Genomic DNA, 26,102 nt, shown 5'->3' with positions numbered 1-26,102 from the left:
TATTGAGGTCTTTTGTGTAAGATTGAAGAGGTACTTTTACATATTAGTTAAACTGTAGCAGTTAGGAGAGAGTAACATTTTAAGTATTTCAGAGACTTAACAAAGGAAAAAAAATCTGAATAAACCCAGGACTATGAATAAGCCAGATCCTGCTGGATATTTGAATATTAGCTATGTCTGGAGCAACAGGTTAGTGGTAGAGTATGCATGGGACTCTGTGAATAGGTCAGTGGTAGAACTCTTTTCGCAAGCTTAGTCCTATTCCCAAGAACAAACCTATTCAGGTGTGTATCATATACTGTTTTTGGGTTCCTTAGAGTGAGCAGATAATAGGATGAAGATGTAGTCTCATGAGGCTGCCCAGTAGTGAAGCATGTAGGCATTGGGTTTCATTATTCTATCTTTGACCTGTGAGAGCTAGTTGTGGACTCTGTTGAAAGAACCCTCCCTGATACAAGCCTCTTTTCTCTCCATTTTCAAGTCTTTCTTTTCATTCCTATACATTTAAAGCTTCTGCCTGCACTGCTTCTTATATTTGATTCTTTCAATTATTTTTTCTCTGATAATATACCTTCACTTAATACAACTTCTTTAGTCTATATATTCAAACTCATTACTAATGATAATCTTACTAGCTTATCATTTTCATCCATATTAGAAAGAACAAAATGGTTGCTAATCCATTGAGGACCAATTGACTTTTGGATAGCATTGTCTTTTCTACTCAAATCAGCTGCATCCATGAAATTATTTCATAGAAACAGAATTGTATGTCATCAGTATCTATACATGGCCCTTGGTTGGAGAAACATTCTCATAGAAGACCCCTGTACCCTGATATATTTGGTCCTTGCGGAGCTCCTGTCCTCTCCAGTTTAAACTAACTCCTCCTTCTTTCATATGATTCCCTGCACTCTGCCAAAGGTTAGGTTTTGAGCCTTAGCATCTGCTTTGATACACTGCTAGGTAGAGTCTTTCAGAGGCCCTCTGAAAGACTCCTGTCCTGTTACTTGTTTTCTCCTACATCCAATGTCTATTCCATTTGTCTAAGTGAGGATTGATCATCTTACCCTGAGTCCTCTTTCTTGTGTATCTTCTTTAGGTATACAGATTTTAGTATATTTCTCCTATCTTATAGGTCTAGTACCCACTTCTTCATGCTCGGATGTAGCCCATGGTAGCTCAGTATTCAAGTGGGTACCCTAGTAAGGGGAGCAGGGACTATTTCTGACATGAACTCAATGGCTGGCTCTTTGGCCTCCACCCCCGCCAACTGAGGGAGGAACAGCCTTGCTAGGCTACATTGCAGCCAGTCCTGAAGATACCTGATAAGCTAGGGTCAGATGGAAGAGAAAGAGGTCCTCCTCTTTCAGTGGACTTGGAAGGGTGCAGGAAGGAGATGAGGGAGGGAGGTTGAGATTGGGAGGGCATAAGAGAGGAGTCTACAGCTGGGATACAAAGTGAATGACCTGTGATTAATATAAAAAAATAAAAAAATCATCATCAATATTCATGGAAATTTACCTTTTTCTCAAGGTTTAGCTGCAACAGCTTCTTTGAGAACAGGGCCCTGAAGTTGCTAAGTTTACTCTGAGATTTCTCAGCAAGGAATGCTTGAAATGAAAAGCTCTTAGCTTAGACTTACTGTGCAGGCATTTTTATGTTATGAAAGAAATAAGTTGGGCAGTGGAAAAGCTGACTATTTCTTCCCAAAATGCCCTTTCATGATTAATTCTGAATTACTTCTTCAGCCTGCCTCTTTTTCTCCTGCACATATGGTAGATTTGTTTCAAACCATCTACATTTGAACAGCTTCAAGAAAAGAACTGTTCAAACTTCAAAAGACCAAGCATATGTCAAGAAAATATCATCAATGAAAAATCTCTAATCCTAAAATTAGGATTTTCTTCAAACCACTGCTGTTGCCCTAGTCCTTGATTTACGTAATCATTCCTCGAGGTTTTTGTCTAGCAAAACCCTTATTACTTCTATTGGAGACTGGTCTTGTAATTCTGCTCCTTGGCTCTAAATCAATCTTTCTCTTTTGATGCATTGTATGAATCCTTCAGCTGCTTTCAAGTTGCTTATCTACCTCTGAAGTAACTGTTAGACTTCAGAACCAATATGATAGAATTTAAGATAAACTGTGTAAATCAGAACCAGCATTAACAAAATTTTGTTCTCAAACAATAAAACTGCATAGTGTATTCCATTTAGCTGAAAATTCACAGTTATTGTGTTTGTAATAAGTATATTTCAAGAAAAAATGGTAGGTATAGACAAATACCATTTTTACCATAGCAATATTCTGAGGAAGTATAGCAAAATACTATGCATGTTTTACTAATTCATTTGTGCTAGGAGCAAGCATATGCCCTAAAAAACATATCATAATTTAAAATACGGTTATTGTAGTGGTTTGAATAGTTTTGTTCCCTATAGACTCATGTGTTTGAATTCTTGGCCCATAGTGAGTAGCCCTATTAGTAGGTGTGGCCTTTTTGGACAAAGAGTGACCTTGTTAGAGGAAGTGTGCCATTGTGGAGGCAGAACATGAATATATATATATATATATATATATATATATATATATATATATATATGCATATATACATGTACATATATACACACATACATGCATACATATGCATACACATACATGTATGCATATATATATTCTCAAGCTCTGCCCACTGTGGAATTCTAGTCTTTCCCTGGCTGCCTACAGATCAAAATGCAGATCTGATCTCTTCTAGCACCAAATCTGCCTACACATTGCCATGCTTCCCACCATGTTGATGGACTAAACCTCTGATACTGTAAGTTATCCCCAATTCGATGTTTTTCTTCATAAGAGTTGCCTTGGTCTTGGTGTCTACTCATAGCAATAAAAACCTAAGACAATCATCTTATCGATGGCTACAATGTTCAAAAATATGCCACACTTCAGTTTCCTACATAGCAGTTGGGTACACATAGGTGTCCAATAATTGCTTAGCTTTTTTTTTCAAATGCTAAGATAAATGAAAATATGAATAGTTGAGTTTTGTTAGAATTTTTAAAAACTTGAATATACAAGTACTGGCATGAATAAAAATACTGAGGTTGCAATTTTGAAACTTTTTTCAATTTCAATTTATTTTTTAATATACTCACTTTACATCCTAATTATAGTAATTTCCTCCCTCATCTCATCCCAGGCCCACCATCCCTCTCTCTTCTTCCCCAACCCCCCTCATTCTCAAAAAGGAGGAGCCCTGAGGGACTCCAAGATGGTGGCGAGCAGAGCGCACTGTTTTGGAGAGGCAGAAGACATGAATCTCCGGAATTGGTGAGTGGAGAGTCAATCGAAGCTAGAGTTTGGACTTTTGGGCTTTCTAAAGGAAAGGGGCCACCACAGAAACGTGGAGTGCTAGTAGATTTAGATCGTGCACGGTCTTCTCCAGGAAGGAAATAGGGCGTTTCCCTTGTCCGGGCCTCCCTTGGGGAAACCCGCACACAGCACCAGGCAGCTGAGCGCAAAGCTCACATCCGGGAGATCAAGGCAGCAGAGACAGTGCTCTGGGCCCCTTACAGCTGCGGTCTGCTGTAACCACCAGTTGAACACCCATTACCTCCTTGGACACAGGTCCCACTCAGGGCCCACCGGACCCATGGAGTGTCCCCTCCCCCATCCCGCTGACTCAATCCCAAGCTAGACCACAGCAGGAAGCACAGTGGAGCTCACGTCCCAAGCAGCCAGAACGCAATAACCCCAGAAACCTCCTCACAGGGGGGGCACAGGCCCAATCACAGAGCTCCAACCACTGAGCGCAAACCACAGAGACTCAGATCCACAATACAATTCTTCCTGGATACCAAAGCTGCAAAGCTCAGTGTCTGGGACCCAAGATGGTTGGAGGCAGGGAAGCAGGGTTCCAGACCCCTCAGCCGCATCGGAGAGTAGTAACGACCTGCTGAACGCCACCACTCAGATGAGAACACACGCCACCTAGGGCCCTCTCGCCGAATCTTGGCCCGCAAAACACCCCCCCCACTACCACCACCACCCCGCTCTGCAGGAGTGCATGCACCACTGAAACTCCACCCCGTCAGAGCATATGCCCAATACAGTGCTAGCCACAGAGACTCAGATCCACAGTACAACCCTTCCCAGGCCCCAAGTCTGCAAATGGCAGCACAGAATACACAGGGCTGCCCAGCCAGTGATTGTATGGACCATCCAACCCCTCAGTGGCAGAAAACCAGCTGAATAGACACCAAACACCAGCAGACTTGTAAAATCAATACACGCGCGCATTCTTCAACAACGCTTGCAATCCCTTAGCGCCTGCGATCCCTTAAAACCTGCAACAACTTCAGTGCCTGCAGGGCACCCCTCTCACACACTGAAGGCCTCTTCATTCACCAACACCCTGTCCCTTAGGACACACCCACAAGCACACGCTCAAACACACGCTACCCCGCATTTGTCCTTCTGTGCCTGCGAACTTTCCTTCTACAGGTATAGCTAAATAACCAACACACACTCTGAAACCACTAGACCTCATCCATTTTCCTAAAGAATTCTCCAGATAACAGAGAAAAACCAGTCTGACCTGCAGAAGCCAGGAACAGACAGTGAACACTACGGATAACGAAATGGCCAGAGGTCGGCGAAAGAACACAACCAACGCAAATCAAGATATCATGGCTTCACCGGCAACCTCCAAAATTATTGGACACTCCAACTCAGCAGAAACACAAGAAAATGATTTTAAAGCTATGATTATCCAGTTAATTGAGGCACATATAGAGGAAACCAACAAATCTCTCAGAGAAATAGTCATAGAGATTCAAACAGTTAAAGAGGATACAAAAAAATCCCTTAAAGATTTGGCCTCCCAAATAGAAACAAAGAAAAACGAAGTGAACGAAGAAACTCTTAAAGAAACACATGCAAATATAGCCAAACAATTGGAGGCAGAAGCAGAGGCACTAAGAGAGGAAACAAACAAAAAAATAGAGACCATCTTGGAGACATAGGAATCCACACTCAAACAGATAAAGGAAATGTTGCAAGACTTGAAAACAGAATTAGAATCAATAAAGAAAACACAAACTGAGAAAACCCTGGAACTGAAGAATTTAGAGAAAAGAGAAGGAATCACAAAGGTAAGCAACACTAATAGAATACAAGAGATGGAAGAGAGAATCTCGGGTGCTGAAGATACACTCACAGAAATTGATACTTCTCTCAAAGCAAAAATAAAATCAGAAAAATCCCAAACACAAACCATCCAAGAAATCAAGGACGCTATGAAAAGGCAAAATCTAAGAATAATAGGAATTGAAGAAGAAGAGGAGTCCAGGCTACGAGGTCCAGAAAATATTTTCAAGAAAATCATAGAAGAAAATTTTCCCAACCTAAAGAAAGAGATGTCGACAAACATACAAGAGGCCTACAGAACACCAAATAGACTAGACCAGAGAAGAAACTCCTCACGCCACATCATAGTCAAAATACTTATTCTACAGAACAAAGAAAAGATACTAAAAGCAGCAAGGGAAAAAGGCCAAGTAACATATAAAGGCAAACCTATCGGAATCACACTAGACTTCTCATCAGAAACTATGAAAGCCAGAAGGACCTGGGGAGATATCATGCAGGCCCTAAGGGACCACAGATGCCAACCTAAACTACTTTACCCAACAAAGCTTTCAATCAACATAGATGGAGAAAATAAAATATTCCACAACAAAACTAAATTTAAGCAATATTTGAACAGCAACACAGCCCTACAAAAGATACTAGAAGGAAAATTCCAATCCAATGAAAACAAATACACCCAAGAAAACATAGGTTAAAGATAATTTCCAACAAAAATCAAAAGCAAAAAAGGAATGATTCACAGTAACATCGCCAACTCCACAATAATAGGAAATAACATTCAATGGTCATTATTATCTATCAACATTAATGGACTCAACTCTCCAATAAAAAGACACAGACTAACAGAATGGGTGTGGAAACAGGAACCAACATTCTGCTGCATCCAAGAAACACACCTACACAACAAAGATAAACATTACCTCAGAGTAAAAGGCTGGAAAACAGTTTTTCAACCAAATGGACCCAAAAAACAAGCAGGAGTGGCTATCCTAATATCTAATAAACTAGATTTTCAACCAAAACTAATCAAAAAAGACATAGAGGGGCATTACATTCTCATCAAAGGAAAAATTCACCAAAAAGACATCACAATTCTAAACATCTATGCCCCAAATACAAGAGCACCTACATTCATAAATGAAACATTATTAAAGCTTAAACCACACATTGATCGCAATACCCTAATAGTGGGTGACTTCAACACCCCACTCTCACCAAGGGACAGATCAACTAGTCAGAAAACAAATAGGGAAATAAAAGCACTTACAGAGTCCCTAAATCAAATGGACCTAATAGATGTCTACAGATCTTTCCACCCAAACTCAAAAGAATATACCTTCTTTTCAGCACCTCATGGAACATTCTCCAAAATAGATCATATAGTTGGTCACAAAACAAGCCTCAACAGATATAAAAAGATTGAGATAATCCCTTGTATTCTATCGGACCACCACGGACTAAAGCTGGACGTCAACAAAAATGGAAATAACCAAAAACCTACACACACATGGAAACTGAACAACTTGTTACTCAGTGACAGCTGGGTTAAGGAAGAAATAAGGAAAGAAATTAAAGACTTCCTAGAACTCAATGAAAATGAAGGCACAACATACCCAAATTTATGGGACACATTGAAAGCAGTGCTCAGAGGAAAATTTATAGCACTAAGTGCCTACAAGAAGAAATTCGTTACATCACATACAAACAACTTAATGGCCCAACTGAAAACCCTAGAAAAAAAAGAGGCAGATACACCCAAGAGGAGCAGACGGCTGGAAATTATCAAACTCAGGGCTGAAATCAATCAATTAGAAACAAATAAAACTATTCAAAGAATCAATGAAACAAAAAGCTGGTTCTTTGAGAAAATCAACAAGATAGACAAACCCTTAGCCAAACTAACTAAAAAGCAGAGAGAATCTATCCAAATCAGCAAAATCAGAAATGAAAAGGGGGACATAACTGCAGACACTGAAGAAATCCAAACAATCATTAGGTCATACTACAAAAGCCTATACGCCACAAAATTTGAAAATCTAAACGAAATGGACAATTTTCTAGATAGATTCCATCTACCACCATTATGTCAAGATCAGGTAAAAAGACTGAATAACCCTATATCCCCCAAGGAAATTGAACCAGTCATTAACAGTCTCCCATCCAAAAAAGGCCCTGGGCCAGATGGTTTCAGTGCAGAGTTCTACCAAACCTTCAAAGAAGTGCTAATACCAATTGTCCTCAAACTATTCCACAAAATAGAAACAGAAGGAACACTACCAAACTCATTCTATGAAGCGACAGTCACCCTGATACCCAAACCACACAAAGACCCAACAAAAAAAGAGAACTTCAGACCTATCTCTCTTATGAATATTGATGCAAAAATACTCAATAAAATACTTGCAAACTGAATCCAAGAACACATCAAAGATATCATCCACCATGACCAAGTAGGCTTCATCCCAGGCATGCAAGGGTGGTTTAACATACGGAAATCAATCAATGTAATCCACCACATAAACAAACTGTAGGAGAAAAACCACATGATCATCTCCTTGGACACCGAAAAAGCATTTGACAAAGTCCAACACCTATTCATTTTTAAAGTCTTGGAGAGATCAAGGATACAAGGCACATACTTAAACATAGTAAAGGCAATATACATCAAGCCTACAGCCAACATCAAACTGAATGGAGAGAAACTTAAATCAATCCCACTGAAATCAGGGACAAGACAAGGCTGCCCACTCTCTCCATACCTCTTCAACCTAGTACTTGAAGTCCTAGCCAGAACAATAAGACAACTAAAGGAGATCAAGGGGATACAAATCGGAAAGGAAGAGGTCAAAGTGTCACTATTCGCAGATGATATGATAGTATACATGAGTGACCCCAAAAATTCAACTAGAGAACTCCTTCATCTGATAAACACCTTCAGCAAAGTGGCAGGGTACAAAATCAACTCAAAAAAATCAGAAGCCCTCCTGTACACAAAAGGGCTGAGAAAGAAATTAGGGAAACAACACCCTTCACAATAGCCACTAATAACATAAAGTACCTTGGGGTGACTCTAACCAAGCAAGTGAAAGATCTGTTGGAGAAAAACTTCAAGTCTCTGAAGAAAGAAATTGAAGATCTCAGAAGATGGAAAGATCTCCCGTGCTCATGGATTGGTAGGTTTAACATTGTGAAAATGGCCATCCTGCCAAAAGCAATCTACAGATTCAATGCAATTCCCATCAAAATACCAACTCAATTCTTTTCAGACCTTGAAAAAAAGGTTCTCAGCTTCATATGGAGAAACAAAAAACCCAGAATCTCCAAAACAACCCTGTACAACAACAGATCATCTAGAGGTATCTCCATCCCTGATCTCAAGCTGTACTACAGAGCAATAGTAATAAAAACTGCATGGTATTGGCATAGAAATAGAAAGGAGGATCAATGAAACGAATAGAAGTCCCAGAAATAAACCCATGTACCTATGAATACTGGATTTTTGACAAAGAAAGTCAAAACCATTCAATGGAAAAAAGATAGCATCTTCAACAGATGGTGCTGGTCTAATTGGATGTCTGCATGCAGAAAAATGAAAATAGATCCACATTTATCACCCTGCACAAAACTAAAGTCTAAGTTGATCAAAGACCTCAACATAAAACCAGATATGCTAAATCTGTTAGAAGAAAAAATGGGGAACAGCCCAGGAACTCATTGGCACAGGAGACAACTTTCTGAACAGAACTCCAATAGCACAGGCTTTAAGAGCAACAATCAATAAATGGGACCTCATGAAACTGAAAAGCTTCTGTAAAGCAAAGGACACCATCATCAAAACAAAACGACTGCCCACAGATTGGGAAAGAATCTTCACCAACCCTTTATCTGACAGAAGGCTAATATCCAGTATATACAAAGAACTAAAGAAGCTGAAAAGCAGCAAACCAAGTAATCCAATTAAAAAATGGGGAGCAGAGCTAAACAGAGAATTCTCTGTAGAGGAATATCGAATGGCAGAGAAACACTTAAAGAAATGCTTAACCTCATTAGCCATCAGGGAAATGCAAATCAAAACGACCCTGAGATTTCACCTTACACCCATCAGAATGGCCAAGATGAAAAACTCAAGGGACAACACATGCTGGAGAGGTTGTGGAGAAAGGGGAACCCTCCTTCATTGCTGGTGGGAATGTAAACTGGTACAACCACTTTGGAAGTCAATCTGTCGCTTTCTCAGACAACTAGGAATAATGCTTCCTCAAGACCCAGCTATACCACTGCTAGGCATATACCCAAAATTTGCTCAAGTACACAATAAGGACATTTGCTCAACCATGTTTGTAGCAGCTTTATTTGTAATAGCCAGAACCTGGAACCCAGATGTCCATCAACGGAGGAATGGATACAGAAATTGTGGTATTTTTACACAATGGAATACTATTCATATTCAACAATAAAAAAAAAGGAAATCATGAAATTTACAGGCAAATGGTGGGATCTAGAAAAGATCATTCTGAGTGAAGTATCCTAGAAGGAGAAAGACAAACATGGAATAAACTCGCTTATATAGACCTAAAAGATATGATAAACATAATGAAATCTATACTCCTAAAGAAGATAATCAAGAAAGCGGACACAGGGTATGATGATCAATCCTCATTTAGAAAGACAAATGGGATATGCATTGAAAGTATGACAGGAGTCTACCGCAGAAGGCATCTGAAAGACTCTACCTAGCAGTGTATCAAAGTAGATACTAAGACTCATAACCAAAACCTCGGCAGAGTGCAGGGAATCATATGAAAGAAGAGGAGTTTGATGTGGAAAGGATAGGAGCTCCACAAGGACCAAACATATCTCGGCACAGGGTCTTTTCTGAGATGGACACTCAACCAAAGACCATGAGAGGATAAAACCTTGAACCTCTGCTTGGATATGACCCGTGATAGCTCAGTAATCAATTGGTTTCCCATAGTAAGGGGAACAAGGACTATTTCTAACAGGAACTCAATGACTGGTTCTTTGACCTCCCCACCTCCCAAGGGAGGAGCAGTACTGTTAGGCCACAGAGGAGGCCTTTGCAGCCAGTCCTGAAAATACCTGACAAAACGGAGTCATATGAAAGGGGAGGAGGTCCTCCCCAAACAGTGGACTTGGAAAGGGCCAGGAAGATGAGGGAGGGAGGGTGGGACTGGGGAGAGAATGAGGGATACAGCTGGGACACAGAATTAACAAAATGTAACTAATGAGAAATATAAAATAAAAAAAAAAAAAAGAACATGAAGAATCCGACTCTAACCGCTAATTCTTTGAAAAGGGAAACAGGATGAATCGAACTTTGGGACAGTTAATAAAAATGAAGACGTCACTGGCCCAGCAGAATCCAAAATGAACAGGGAAATAAACACCAAAGAAATTCATATAACTATAAGGGAATACTTAAAATCAGACAATAGTCTTCAAGTTAGAAAATCTAGAAGAAATGAATAAATCATCAAATAAATAAATAAATAAATAACTAGGTAAATAAATAAATAAATAAATAAATAAATAAATAAGTAAAAGGAGGAGCCCTACCAACTGAACTCAGCCTATCAAGTCTCCTGAGGATTGGCTACATCCTCTTCCTCTCTGATCTGGCAAGGCTACCCTACCAGAAAGAAGTAATAGAGGAACAGGTAACAGAGTCTATATAAGAGACAGCCCGCCCCTGTTTCCCTTACTGTGGAACCAACATGGAAACTGAGCTGCCTATTCACTGCATCTGAGCAGGGGGACTAGGTCCTCTCATTTTATGGTCCTTGTTTGGTGAATCAGTCTTCACAGGACCCCCTGGGCTCAGTTTTGTTGGTTCTGTTGGTCCTCTTGTGGACCTTTCCCCCTCTGGATCCTTCCACCCCCCCCCCCACTCTCCCATAAGAATCCCTGCACTCTTCCCAAAGTTTGGTTGGGTTTCATAGCATCTGCTTAAATCCCAACTTGGGTGAAGACTTTCAGAAGACACTAGAATTAACACCAGAAGCAGTTATACCTGTTCCCTATATCTAACTGCTTCCAAGTGTCAGTTCTAGTTCCCCTTCTGAATGAGGATTAAGAATCCTCCCTAGAGTATGAGTGACTCCAAAAACTCTACCAGGGAACTCCTACAGCTGATAAACACCTTCAGCAAAGTCGCCGGATACAAAATTAACTCAAAAAAATCAGTAGCACTCCTATATACAAAAGACAAAAGGGCTGAGAAAGAAATTAGAGAAACAACACCATTCACAATAGCCACAAATGACATAAAGTACCTTGGTGTAACCCTAACCAAGGAAGTCAAAGACTTGTATGAAAAAAATTTCAAGTCTCTGAAGAAAGAATTAGAGGAAGATATGAGAAGATGGAAAGATCTCCCATGCTCATGGCTTGGCAGGATTAACATAGTAAAAATGGCCATCTTACCAAAAGCAATCTACAGATTAAATGCAATTCCCATCAAATTGCCAACACAATTCTTTATAGACCTGGAAAGAAAAATTCTCAACTTCGTATGGTATAACAAGAAACCGAGAATTGCTAAAACAATCCTCTACAATAAAAGATCTTCTAGAGGTATCTCCATCCCTGATCTCAAGCTGTACTATAGAGCAACAGTTATAAAAACTGCATGGTACTGGCATGGAAACAGAATGGTGGATCAATGGAATCAAACAGAAGACCCAGAAATAAACCCACACACTTATGGACACCTGATTTTTGACAAAGATGCCAAAACCATACAATGGAAAAAAGATAGCATCTTCAACAAATGGTGCTGGTCCAACTGGATGTCTACATGTAGAAAAATGAAAATAGATCCATACTTATCACCCTGCACAAAACTGAAGTCCAAGTGGATCAAAGACCTCAACATAAAACCAGACACATTAAATCGGCTAGAAAAAAAAGTGGGGAATACCCTAGAACTCATTGGTACAGGAGAAATCTTCCTGAACAGAACACCAACAGCACAGGCTCTAAGAGCAACAATCAATAAATGGGACCTCATGACATTGAAAAGCTTCTGTAAAGCAAAGGACACCGTCATCAAAACAAAGCGACTGCCTACAGATTGGGAAAGAATCATCACCAACCCTTTATCTGACAGAGGACTCATATCCAATATATATAAAGAACTAAACAAGCTGAAAAACAATAAACCAAGTAATCCACTTAAAAAATGGGGAACAGAGCTAAAGAGAGAATTCTCTTTAGAGGAATATCGAATGGCAGAGAAGTACTTAAAGAAATGCTCAACCTCATTAGCCATTAGGGAAATGCAAATTAAAACAACCCTGAGATTTCACCTTACACCCATCAGAATGGCCAAGATGAAAAACTCAAGGGACAACACATGCTGGAGAGGTTGTGGAGAAAGGGGAACCCTTCTCCACTGCTGGTGGGAATGTAAACTTGTACAACCACTCTGCAAATCAATCTGGCACTTTCTCAGACAACTAGGAATAGTGCTTCCTCAAGATCCAGCCATACCACTCCTAGGCATATACCCAAAAGAGGCACAAGTACACAAAAAGGACATTTGCTCAACCATGTTTGTAGCAGCTTTATTTGTAATAGCCAGAAGCTGGAAACAGCCCAGATGCCCCTCAACTGAAGAGTGGATGCAGAAACTGTGGTACATCTATACAATGGAGTATTACTCTGCAATGAAAAATAAGGAAATCATGAAATTTGCAGGTAAATGGTGGGACCTGGAAAGGATCATCCTGTGTGAGTTGTCCCAGAAGCAAAAAGACACACATGGTATATACTCACTCATATAAACATACAATATAGAATAAACCCACTAAAATCTGTACATCTAAACAAACTAAGCAAAAGAGAGGACACTAATTAAAATGTTCAATCCCCATCCTGAAAGGCAAAGAGGATGGACATCAGAAGAAAAAGAAAATAGGAAACAACCTCGGAACCTGCTACAAAGTGCCTCTGAAAGCCAGAAGAAAACAGGAAACAACCTTGAAACCTGCCACAGAGGGCCTCTGAAAGCTTCTGCAGTATAGACCATCAAAGCCGATGCTGAGCCTGATGGCCAACTGATGGACAGAGTGAATGGAATTCTATGTAAGAAGTGGGAAATAGTAAGAGCTGGAGGGGACAGGAACTCCACAAGGAGAGCAACAGAACAAGATAATTTGAACACAGGGAACTTCCCAGAGACCCATACTCCAACCAAGGACTATTCGTGGAGATGACCTGGAACCCCTGCACAGGTGTAGCCCATGGCAGTTCAGTGTCCAAGTGGGTTACATAGTAATGGGAAGAGGGACTGCCTCTGACATAATCTGATTGGCCTACTGGTTGATCACTTCCCCCTGAGGGGGGAGCAGCCTTACCAGGCCACAGTAGAGGACAATGCAGCCACTTTTGATGAGAATTGATAGACTAAGATCAGAAAGAAGAGGAGAACCTCCCCTATCAGTGGACTTGGGGAGTGGCATGCATGCAGAAAGGGGAGGGAGGGTGGGATCGGGAGGGGAGGAGGGAGGGGCTTATGGGGGGATACAAAATGAATAAATTGTAATTAATAAAAAAATTTAAAAAAAAAGAATCCTCCCTAGAGTATCCTTGTTGCTTAACTTCTTTAGGTCTGTGGATTGTAGAATTGTAATTCTGTATTGTGTGGCTAATATTCACTTATAAGTGAGCATATAGTTTGTGTGGTATATACACAGTCTGGGTCTGGGTTACCTCACTCAGGATAATCTTTTCCATATCCACTCATTTGCCTGCAAATTTCATGATGACCTTGTTTTTAATAGCTGAGTTATATTCCCATCTCAGGCATGCAGAGGTGGTTCTTCAGTTGAGGGATGTCTGGGTTGTTTCCAGTTTCTAGCTATTATGAATAAAGCTACTATGAACATCATTGAGCAAATGTCTTTGGTGCATGGTGGAGCATCCTTTGGGTATATGCCTGGGAGTGTTATACCAGGGTCTTGAGATTTCCAGTTTTCTGGGAAAGTTCCAGACTGATTTCCAAAGTGTTATTTTTGAATCCTTATAATTGATAGAAGGCATACATAGAGTACTTTAAGCATTAAAGTAACACCAATTTTTTCTTCTTTGCTTGCTGAAATATGTTTTCTTTTTTCAAAGAGAAAGAGAGAGGGAAGAAATGAGAGAAACTCGGGGAGGGAGGAAAAAGGAGAGAGAGAGAATAAGGTCAGCTTAGAAAATTTTCAAAAAATCTCTATCCCATGTAGAGTATGTGAACTGAATGACAGCAAACAAAGGGGCCAAAAAAAAAAAAAACCAAACAAACAAAAACAAAAACAAAAACAAACAAACAAAAAAAAAAAACAACCACCAGGGCTGGGATTTGAAACTTGAATTTTATTTATTTCCCCTTTATTTCCAGACTGCGAAGCTGATGGACAGCCACTAAGGAAGATGAAAGAGTTAACTTCACAAACATAACTATCTTTTGTGCTATCGATGTTTCAAGATATAAGATTGCTTTAGGGCTATAACTTTAACTATTAATTATATTTATGATATTGTAAAGCATTTGTTTATCTGGCAAAAAAAAAAAGATTTATGTGCTTATAAGTTATTTGGCCTGAGGAAACCCACACGCATACTACAATATCTATCACCTATCTTTCTATCTTTTTGTCTGTTTTTCCTTCTACCTATCTATCTTTATCTATATATCTCTCATGTGTCAATCATTTATCTATAATCTATCTACCTATTAATCTATCTATCCATCTGTCTATCTTCCTTTCTATTTATTTATCTACCTGTCTATAATCTTTAGAGGGAAATATCTATAATTAATGTTACCTAAAATTATCTCCTGGCTTTACTTAACCCAATTAACTTACTAAATGTAAAGACTGAACAAATAACTCTGAAATCAGAGATTGAAGAAATATAATCAAACAAACAGAAACAGTTCTCTGAGTTGTTTAAAAGCTTCACATTCTTTTTTATAGATAAGGAGATAGCTTCTTTTCCCACTTTGCATGTGACCCATTGAGATTTTGAATACAGGCAGGATTTTCTTTTCCTAAGTTAAAGGATTGTTTAAGTACCTCAAGCTGTTTGATTAATGTAAAGGACATGCTCACTAGTACACCAGCATAGATTAGCCACATTTATAAATCTGGTCAGGTAAAATGTTGAGGAGGGAAGACAACAGATTGCTTATTCTGCTGGCTCAGAGCTGCAAGCATTTCTCTCACGGAGCAGTTAATATAATGTTGCACTTCACGGCATTCTGCTGGAATATGATCAACCCCCCCTCTACTGTGACATAACATGGCAGATGTTCACCTGAGTGCTCTCCAGATGAAAACCTTATCCATCTGCAGGAGAAGGAGGCACAGCCTCAGCCAGGAATCACAACTACTGCTAGTCTCTGAGAAGGCTGGTGCAGATATTCAATCAAAGCAGATAAACAAAACAGGAGCCTATGACATCCTCAACACAGAACATGTGCTCTGAGGCTATGTTTTAGCTGCTATGCTCTTTGAAATCAATATCCCATGAAAAGCTAAATAAAATAAATAAAAACAGAGGAAGATAATTGTGCCTCCAGAACTACAAATATGTACCAAAAATAGTGCAGTGAAATACCATTGATGTGTTTTGATAGGTGAATCATTTCTCCCAACTGAAGTTCTGTAGTTTTTGTCCCAATTCACTCTTGAGCCAGTGTGTCTGTATCTCTAAATTGAGAACAAACAGTATTTGTGCATGTTCCATTTACACTATATTCTTATTCTTGCTCAAATGCTATCTAGATGTATCTGGTCAAAGAACTAACGAGAAAAGAGGGTGCCGGAGACACACAGTGTTAAATGTGTGTGTAGAAGTGAAATAAATTGAATGAGTACTATGGGAAGGCTTACTAAGAGGTGCAGATTGTGCCTCCTTTAAGGTTCTCTTAATCTCTCTCTCTCAAAAACACTTGTGTACATACACACACATGCTCACATACATGCACATACGTTTGGGTACATGCACACAAATGTGCATACCTACCCCCACACACAAACACTCTTGCCTAGCTATGAAGAGGTTAGAAGAGGAGTAACTTCTGAGAGTAATGCTTTCACTAGAAAGACATCAAAGTACCTTCTGATAACCCGGTGCAAGTGATTAGATTTTTATTATACACCCTATAGTGATAATAAGAGCATGGAGGCTCAGTGTCTAGCCTAAAGATGCTTCCAGCCCTGAGAGATATAAAGGGATAGGAGCAGTGCTGACAGAAGAGATAAAGCTCAGATGTAGAAATGATGTCATTTCCAGAATCAATTTCATTACAATACCAGAATAAAGGAGTTCCATTGCCTTGCCAATTATAACCGTCCTTTTGTAGTTAGTTGGTACTCAATAGATTCTAATTTACTTGCAAATTAGTCAGCTTGATCATATCTGCCAGAAGAAGAAATAGAGGAAATGAGAGAATTTTAGTTACTCCTGCAGCTTGTGACTGACTGAGCCAAACTCCAAACCTTACAACTATAGCCACTAGACACACTGTCATAGGCCCAGCTGAACCAGAAATTAGCATATCCCACAGGATATATCTGTCATTACTACTTTAAAATTGGCTCTCGAGTACTTAGAGCAGAAGTGAGGAGAGAAAGAAACAACTATATCTTCTGAAAAGCATTTTGCATGCACTACTAATTCTATCTGGCCCCTTGTTTTTCCCCAAAAGCTCCCAATCAAGGCAATTAAGTACGCGGCCCAACCTCCATGGCACAGCACTCTTTGCCTAGCATGATTCTCCTAGTGTGCTAATAATAAAATCAGAATCACTTAACTAAACTCCCAACATGCTTAGACATTTTTAAATAGAGAAAAGTAATTAGGCCAACCTTCCCCACAGCCTGTCAGAAAAAAAAAAAAAAAAAAAAAAAAAAAAAAAAACAGGAAAAGATTTGAGAATCTAGATTATATTGTCTCCAGGATGTACTTATTTTTTCTTTCTAATTTACCAATGGGTAATGGTAAAGTGATGGAAAAATGGCAATTTTAATGAAATAAACAAACACTGGACTTCTATAATGCTGCATACTTGGAATATATCAAATAGGAAACTGGAAAAATTATTTTGAATATGTATGAATTTTTGGTAAAAGGGTTAAATAAAAGATTTGTTAGAACAATAGACCTTGTAAATGTGTCTGTGAGTTTTAATGAATAAAATAGCTTAAGCTAGACTTTCTGTTATAATGATGAAACTGTTAGTGGTTCTCAACCTCAACATGTGGGTCGTAGTTCCTTTGGTAATCCTGTTTCTCCTAAAATATTTACATCACGATTCATAACAGGAGCAAGAATTACAGTTATAAAGTAGCATCGAAAATAATTTTATAGTTGGGGCCGGCTAATGGTTGCATCATTAGGAAAGTTGAAAACCATTGCTATAGGAGGAAATGAAGTAGCAGTTTAAACAATTTTATCTGAGGTCACTAGGGGATTTTTGTAAAGGACTGGGGTTTGGAGAGATGGCTGGTTGGTTAAGAGTGTTTGTTGCTCCTGTAGATCTGAGTTCTGTTCACAGCCTCAACATGTACCGAAGCATCTCTAATTCTATCTTCAAGGAACTCAACACCCTCTCTGCTCTCTAAAGCTGTTGCATAGATGTGGTACTTAAACATGCATGTAGTTAAAAAATCCAATGCATAAAATAAAAACAGATCTTTTTTCCAAAAAAGGACAAAGATGTGATTTCCAGGTTGAGACTGAAGCTCTGCCTTCTTGGCCTGCAATGACAACAAAAGACATTCCTAACAAAGTATGTGAGATCTAGGAAGAATAACGTGGTTCACAGGGTATTTTAAGCAAATGAGTGATAAGTTGATAACCAACTTTATTCCTCTGGATGTTCACTTGAAAAACTGGTATCACAGCTCTATTCTCAAGATTTCAATGGTTATTTCTTTTTGTTCTTATTCCTCTTTTGTACATGTTTTTATTGAAAACAATATGGTTCTGTTTATGGTTTCCCTCCACCCATTCCTACTTCTTTTAAAAATACTATACGATTAGGATAATATTGTTATAAGTACTTATAATTCTTGCATTTATTGAACATTTTTTACACATCAGGCAACATGCTCAGATTTACGGTCACATCAAATATTATTAGTCACTGAATAGAACATACGTTCTGACATCACTACATGATGTTGAAAGACTATATTTTCAAACTCTTTAGCCCAAGTCAATGCTGAAATCAAATATCAATATCACTTTTGATACACTGTAGAGCCTGTGCTATTATTCATAGGATTGCCTAGCCACACGTAAATTATTTTTAGATTGATTTTTTTTTTACTTTATGTGTATGAATATTTTGCCTGTCTGTATTTATGCATTCTACATGCAGGCCTTTTGAGTCTCCTGGGACTGGGGTTATGAAGCCATCACAAGAGTGACAGGAAGCAAACCAGTGTCCTCTGCAGGAGTAACACATGCTCTTAACATCTGAGCCATCTCTCTCCATGTGCCAAGTGACACATTTATCATAATTGACACCCCCTCCAACTTCCCACCTCCCTCAATCCCTGCACCAGAGTTGAGGACTAAACTCAGAGCCTTGTGCTTTCTGGTCAAGTGCTCTACCACTCAGCTAAAGCCCCAACGTTTCAATCCATCCATATCAATAGATTAACTCTTGCTTTTCACGACTGAAAACATTGATTCAGCATTGATATCCTCTGCCAAAGAAAACAACTATTAAATTATCTTATACCCGCAGGACTTAGTGAGATAAACAGAGGCAGACCATGGTTAAATAGCTAGGCAGGAAGGCAATTTCCTTTCCTTTCACTATGCTTTGTACCTGCTTTGATAGTACCACATTTTTTATATATAGGGGATAATAAGAGTTGGTGCTAAAGATGCAAATATTTTCACACTTAGGGCTCCAAATTTAGGTCACCTCAGTTCTAATTTCAGACTAACAAGAGCGGCAAGATCTTGAATAGTTCAGTTCTTTCTCAGGTGCCACCAGTGTTGTGGAAAATGGACTTGAGGATTCCTTACTGCTGACTCTGTTTCTTTTGAATTCTGCTTCTAGTAATATAATACCAGTAGCACAGGATTTCGCCATAGGAAAGGATCTGTTGAAACTGACAAGAGGTACATAACAAAGCCCACTTTTCCCCCATCAAAAAACCACAAGACAATTTGTTTGTAAAAAAAGGGCTTTTGCCAGATGGGGGACAGCAATCCATTTCCAATTCTGCAACAAACTCCAGGCTCACTGCAGTGGTTTAGGGTACCAACAAAAACAAGAGCATCAGTTAATTTATAAAATCTTTGCCTGCACTGAAGTTGCTTCACATGCCTTCTTTGGCCTTATAATCATAAGTAGAGATCATAAAAAAGTGATAGAAGTGAAGTTATATGGTAAAATCCACTTCTTCCTGCATAAGACAACACTGGGACTGAGGTTATGAAGCCATCACAAGAGTGACAGGAAACAAACCAGTGTCCTCTGCAAGAGTAACACATGCTCTTACAAAATTTAGAACAATTTCTTCCAGTCACTGATCCAAATTAACGTTCCTTTTCTGCCTCTTCATTGGGGAAGAAGATAGTAGTCTGAACTAATGTTCAAAAATCTGTGCTTTCTGTGTACGCCTGCACTTCCGAAGAGTCTAATCTTAGATGGTTCAGTTAATATATATGAAGCTTAACCTATCATTCAGAGAACAAAGATGACAATAACTCCCCATGCTTTGGGGTAATATTAAATTAAGCAATTTCTAAAAAAAAATCATCATAAAGTTCTTTTTTTAATTAAATTTTTATTTTTATATTAATTACAGTTTATTCACTTTATATTCCAGCTGTAGCTCCCTTCCTCATTCCTTCCCAATCACACCCATCCTCCCTCTTCTCCTTCCTGCACCTCTCTAAGTCCACTGACAGGGAGGTCCTCCTCCCCTACCATCTGACCCTAGTCTATCAGATCTCATTAGGACTGGCTGGATTGTCCTCCTCTGTGGCCTAGCAAGGCTGTTCTTCCCATGGTTTGTACAAAGTTTTTATTCACATTGTATTTAATCATTTAATTTTATAATATAGGCAACTCACAGAGGTTAAAATGAGGTAAGGAAGTTTGAAATCCTCATATCTAATATTCACTACCAATGTTTTGCCTAATTTTTAATGTTGGTTTTAATCACCCTTTAGAACCAAACATTTAGTTATATTCTTTCACCTGCAGCAATGTGTATTAATTTTGCTTTAAAGAATAACAAAAGAAGAGTGAATTTCTCTCTGTGTGTGTCTCTGTCTCTCTCTCACTCTCTCTCTCTCTGTGTTTGTGTGTGTGTGAGTAAGTGGAGAGTAGTTACCAGAAGTTAAGCCAGGCAGTAGGGTGGTGATATGAAGGTAGCATCCATAGTGAGGGATCCTCAGAAATGTTGGTTAACACACTTTCTACAGTGAATACCATGGATTCATGAGCCACTTAAAATTGCATAGTAAAGCAAATGATGAGTCTCAGAAGATGAAGCACTTGGGGTCATCCTCGTAGGGTCTTATTCTCCATTCAAAAGCAGTCTACACAAACATATTTGAATCCTACAGTCAACATAGCTGATGCTCTATCTCACTTGAATAACACAGCACACAATTTTGTTTTCCTGATCATAGATTTCAAAAGACAAAGTAAGGAGGGAACTTGAAGCAAACAAGAACTGACTCACAGTGTTGCCCAGAGTTCAGCCTGCTCCTTTTCTTAATGATGTTTGACCATTTGTTATTTTCTTTTCTTCCCAGGACCAAAATGTGCAATAGTTTTTGATTATTTATTTTTCTGAGAAATGGGGAAAGGACAGAATGACCTGGATGACCATAGTGTGGCTGAGAGGGAGGTTGTTTGCTTTCTGATAGGACTGAGATAATTATAGAAGCTTAATGATTTGTTCAGGTTGTAAATGTGGGGGATGCACTTTGCTGACCTAGATATTTTATTTTAGATTTGTGAATAATGAATAATTTGTTTTAGGGCATTCAAAGGGTTTAAATGTCACAGCAAAGAAGATGACTTTGTCATTTTAAGTGCCTGGTTAGATAGAATAATCATTGTGAAGGCCAATGGGTGCTTTCATTAAATTAAAAGGTTTTCAGAATATGTTTGAACTTGATGATATTTCCATAATTATTTTATAAAATATATTAAAGAATTAGTACTTTAATAAATGTTAAAGATAAACTTTAAATACATATCATTATATAAAATGAACACTGCAGTAAACTTTATCTTATAAGTATGACTTTTAAGGAAGTCTTCTACATTAAAAATCCAGTTTTATGATTAAGTAAATACTTTAGTTTCAAAGGGGAAGTATTTTATCATATTTGTTTCATGTCACTAGACAAGTGTTTCTTAAGGTTCTTAAGTCATAAAATAAATAAATAAAATAAATAAATAAATAAATAAATTTGAAGTCACTTTCAGAGATAAAATTTAAGAAGTAAAATCAGGCCTGTGAACCATTAACAAAGGGCAAAAACTCATATGACTGGAGAACTGGGAAACTGGGAAACGTAGCGGTACTAGAACATTTTTCTAAAGATAGTTGCAGCTAAGATATTGGTGAAGAGCCATGGCAGAGTAGGCGAAGGGAATAATATTGAGAGTGATCAAGTTATCAATGCTTATGCTTCTATAGATGCTCTTTGAGCTTTATTTACACTGATTTCATTGAAGACTTACAATTAGGTATTATGACAGTGTCCCCCCCCCCACACACACAACAATATTTGGTCAGTGTCTCCAGTTAAGGTGGCTTTCATCTATACCTATCTCTTGAGGATGGTGTTTGCTGATAGGAAGTACCTAGATATGAGGCAATCTGATGAAAACTTCTGCTTGGGATGGTCCATGAAAAACAGCATATGGATACAATAAATAAGCTCCCAGTCCCTGCTCTAAGGGGCAATCTCATAGAATATTTCATAGCCAGAGTCCCTTGTGAGAGAAGCCAAGAGCTAAACTTCTGCTGACAGGATGTTTTCATGTACTTTTTTTTTTTCTTAACATAACTTAGTGCATTTTTCCCCCTGAATTTCCCTTGAGAGTGCATCATTAATAAATTATTTGCTCAAGAGTCTTCCTAAAATGAGGCAAGATACACTTTTTAAAATTAAGTAATTTTACACAAAATGTTCTTTATAAAATTTAGAGAGTCATTTTCTTCAGACACCTGACTTCACTTTTAATGAAATATGAGGAAATGAATTTAATTCATACTTTTTGAAAGCTTTAAAGCGTACACTTCATTGCTTCTAATTCTTCCTTAGCTTACTTTGATTCTTATTTTTTTTTATTCTTCAAATTAGCAATTAGCATGTAAGAACCTAAATATCATCACTGCATTTTGAACAAAGATGCTTCAGTGGATATTTTTATCCTTCATCTACCTGCTACCGCTAATACCGCTTGTAATGCCAGCATCCCGTCTCTGTTTCCCTTCTATAATTTATGTATTATTTTTCTACACCATGTCCAATTTCATCATCTATTTTAATCTCAATCTTCTTTTACTTGTTTAGGCTTTATCTATATTTATACAGAGACATGTGTATCCTCACACATATTTATGTGTATGTATATATATATATGTATGCAGACATATGCCATACATAATGCATGTATGTATATATATATGTACACAACATATATATTATATATAATGCATTTATGTATATATATGTTGATGCATATGTGTATTCACACATGCTAGGATCCATATAGAGGACATGTAGTTTTTGTCTTTTCAAATTTACATCACCTTGCTCAATATTGTAGTTTCTAGAAGACTAAGACTCCGTGTGTATATGTACTACACTTCTATTACTCAGTTACCTGTTGGTGGACATCTAATTTTGTTCCACCACCTTGCTAATGGGAATAGAGCAACAATAAATATGGATGTGCACATACCTCTGTAATAGAATATGGAGTCTTTGGATAGATATACAGCAGTGGAATGGTCAGATCCAACCTTAATTTTATTTTTTAAAGTAATATCCACACTGATTTCTATAATGGCTATTCTAGTTTCTTCTCCTACCCACTCTGACTAAGGGTCCTCTTTTCCACATCCTCTCCAGCATGTGTTGTCAAAATTCTCATTGGCATTTGTGTTTGTTCTTTTCAGAATTGTCTGTTCATTTCATTAGCCCATTTGTTGACTCTCATGTCAATTTAGGTCTCCTGAATTTAATCTTTGCAGTTCTTCATAATTTTGGTTATGACCCCGCGTGAAGTTTGTAAAGACTTTCTCCCAGTGGGTGGGCAGTCTTGTGCTATACTGTTAATTTCTTTTGCTGTGAGGAAAATTTTAAAGTAGTGTGTGTGTGTGTTCGTGTGTGTGTGTATGTGTGCTTTCCTTACATGTTTGTTTGTGTGTCATATTAATTTCTGGTGCCCACAGAGGACAAAAGAGGGTGTTGGATCCAAGGAACAGGCAGTTATGAGCTGCGATATGGCCTTGGATTCAAACCCAGGTTCATTGGGTTGGCTACCATCTCTCCAGCCCCAATGTGAAGAAATAATTTAAAACTCATCTAGTCCTATGTACAGGCCTAGCTCCTGTGCTATTGGTGTCCTTCTCAGAATGTTCTTGCGTCACTCTGCACCTTGAAGTTAATTCTTTATGATTTCCTCTATTAGTTTCAGCATTTCAGGTTTTAAACTAAAATCTTTGTTCTTTGAGTTAGTTTTTGTACAGGGTGAAAGATATCAGACTAATTTCATTGTTCTTCAGTTGGATATCAAGGTAGGAGGTTGGCCAGTGCCATTTGTTGAGTAAGCTGTCTTTGTGTTTTGACGGCTTTGTCAAAAATTAGATGGGTATAGCTTTTCTTAGTGAATGAATATGTCTGAATCTTCTACATGGTTAGTCACGAAAGCCCCAAACCTCTCTGTGATTTTGAGTTGCTTTATTGGGATTTTGAGAGGTTGTGCATAGGCCATGGTTAGGAGATATGTCATACTTTTTGTGCTTCTTTGTCGTTCTTTGTGTACCTGTGAGAATAGACTTGACTTTCAGTATACCTTTTTTTTTTTTTTTTCTTCCCACTCAATTTGGTCATTTTGTTTTCTCTGAGTCTCCTGAGAGGAATATCTCCATGATATTCAGCTATACTGGCTACTGAAGTTCACTAATTCCAAGGTGACCTCACTGAGGAGATCTTGAGTGCTTAAGTGTAAGAACATGGATGGTACCTCAGGTTGGTCAGTAAGACAAATGGATGCTGGCAAAATCCTGGTAGCACATGAAATCTAGGTGGTTGGAGTTTAAACACCATACTCCTGATGAACTCAGAATAGTTGAATATCATTTTGTTTTGTTTTGTTTTTTTGTTTTTTTTTTTTCAGTTTTGTTTTCTTTTGTTTGGAATTTGTTTGTAGGTCTCAGATAAGATTTTTTCTGTCTTTATTCAGGAGTCAGAAACAAACAGAGAATGCAGTGAGTATAAGGAAGAATCAGTCTGATGGAACGCTTGAAGCAGGAAATGATTGTAAATATAAAGTATAGTATATGCAAATTATATTAGAAACCAACTCCTTGGGCTGTGATTTTTGAAAAGTAAATAAGCTCAGTGCATCTTATATGTGAGCTCATAAAATGGAATCTTCATACTATGTACTCAATTTTATTGCAGTCAGAATAATATGTGACATCTTTGAGGGATGGGAATAAGGGCTTTGCAGGTAAAGTATTGGCTATACAAGCAAGAAGACCTGAGCTCAGATTGCCAAGCACACATGTAAAACCAGATGTGTCAATGAAAACCTGTGATTCCTGCATAGTGCAAGGGCCAATAGTAGGACCCTGAGGTATTGATGACCAGCCAGTCATGTAAATGGTGATTTCATGTTCAGTGAAAGACACAGTCAATAATTAATTAATTAATTAATTAATTAAATAGTAGAAATCAACTGAAGTAGACACTGGTTATTAATCTCTGGTCTCCATATACTATATGTATTTACTTATGTATTTATTTATACATTCATATGCACACATAATACAACCCCTTATACATCTATACATCATATATATAAAAATCAATTAACAATGATATATATATATGTGTGTGTATATATATATATATCAGAATGGATAACAAATGGTGAGTAAATTATTCAATGATTTCCTCAAACATCACTTCTTCAACTGAGTGTAGGTTGTAGTATGACACAGAAGGGCTAGTGAGAAAAATAACTACTTAAAGATGAATGAAGTGAAATGGAAGGAAGAGGGGGGCAGACGGTTAAGCAGCTTTGCTTGTATATGGTTTTCATTTCTTAGTATGTAGTATGAGATACTGCTGTAGTACCTGGAAAACAAAATTTCAGGTCCGGAAGTGAGACTGCTACTGCAGAGGCCAGGGCATGGTTTAAGGTTGCAATGCTCAGCAAGAAATGGGAACACTTTTAGGATCTGTCGCTGTCCTTGTGGAGCTCCTGTCCTCTTCAGGTCTTACTATCTCCCACTTCTCTCATAAGATTTCCTGTACTCTGGAACCCCTGCACAGAGGTAGCCCATGGCAGTTCAGTGTCCAAGTGGCCTCCATAGTAATGGGGACAGGGACTCTCTCTGACATGAACTGTTTGACCTGCTCTTTGATTACCTCTCCCTGAGTAGGGAGCAGCCTTACCAGGCCACAGAGGAAGACAATGCAGACACTCCTGATGAGATCTGATAGACTAGGGTCAGAGGGAAGGGGGGGAGGACCTTCCTTTTCAGTGGACTGGGGGAGGGACATGGGTAGGGAAGAGGGAGGGGAGAAGGGAGGGAGGTACAGGGGGATACAAAGTGAATAAACTGTAGTTAATAAAAATACAAATTTTAAAAATTTTAAAAAAGATAAAAAAAAAAGAAATGGGAACACAATTAAAGACCAAGTTGAT

Source organism: Psammomys obesus, unplaced genomic scaffold (genome assembly GCF_907164565.1).
Source record: "Psammomys obesus unplaced genomic scaffold, mPsaObe1.curated_primary_1811, whole genome shotgun sequence".
NCBI classification, from domain to species: domain Eukaryota; kingdom Metazoa; phylum Chordata; class Mammalia; order Rodentia; family Muridae; genus Psammomys; species Psammomys obesus.
The sequence above is the reverse complement of the archived record's forward strand: the minus strand, read 5'-3'. Positions refer to the sequence as shown.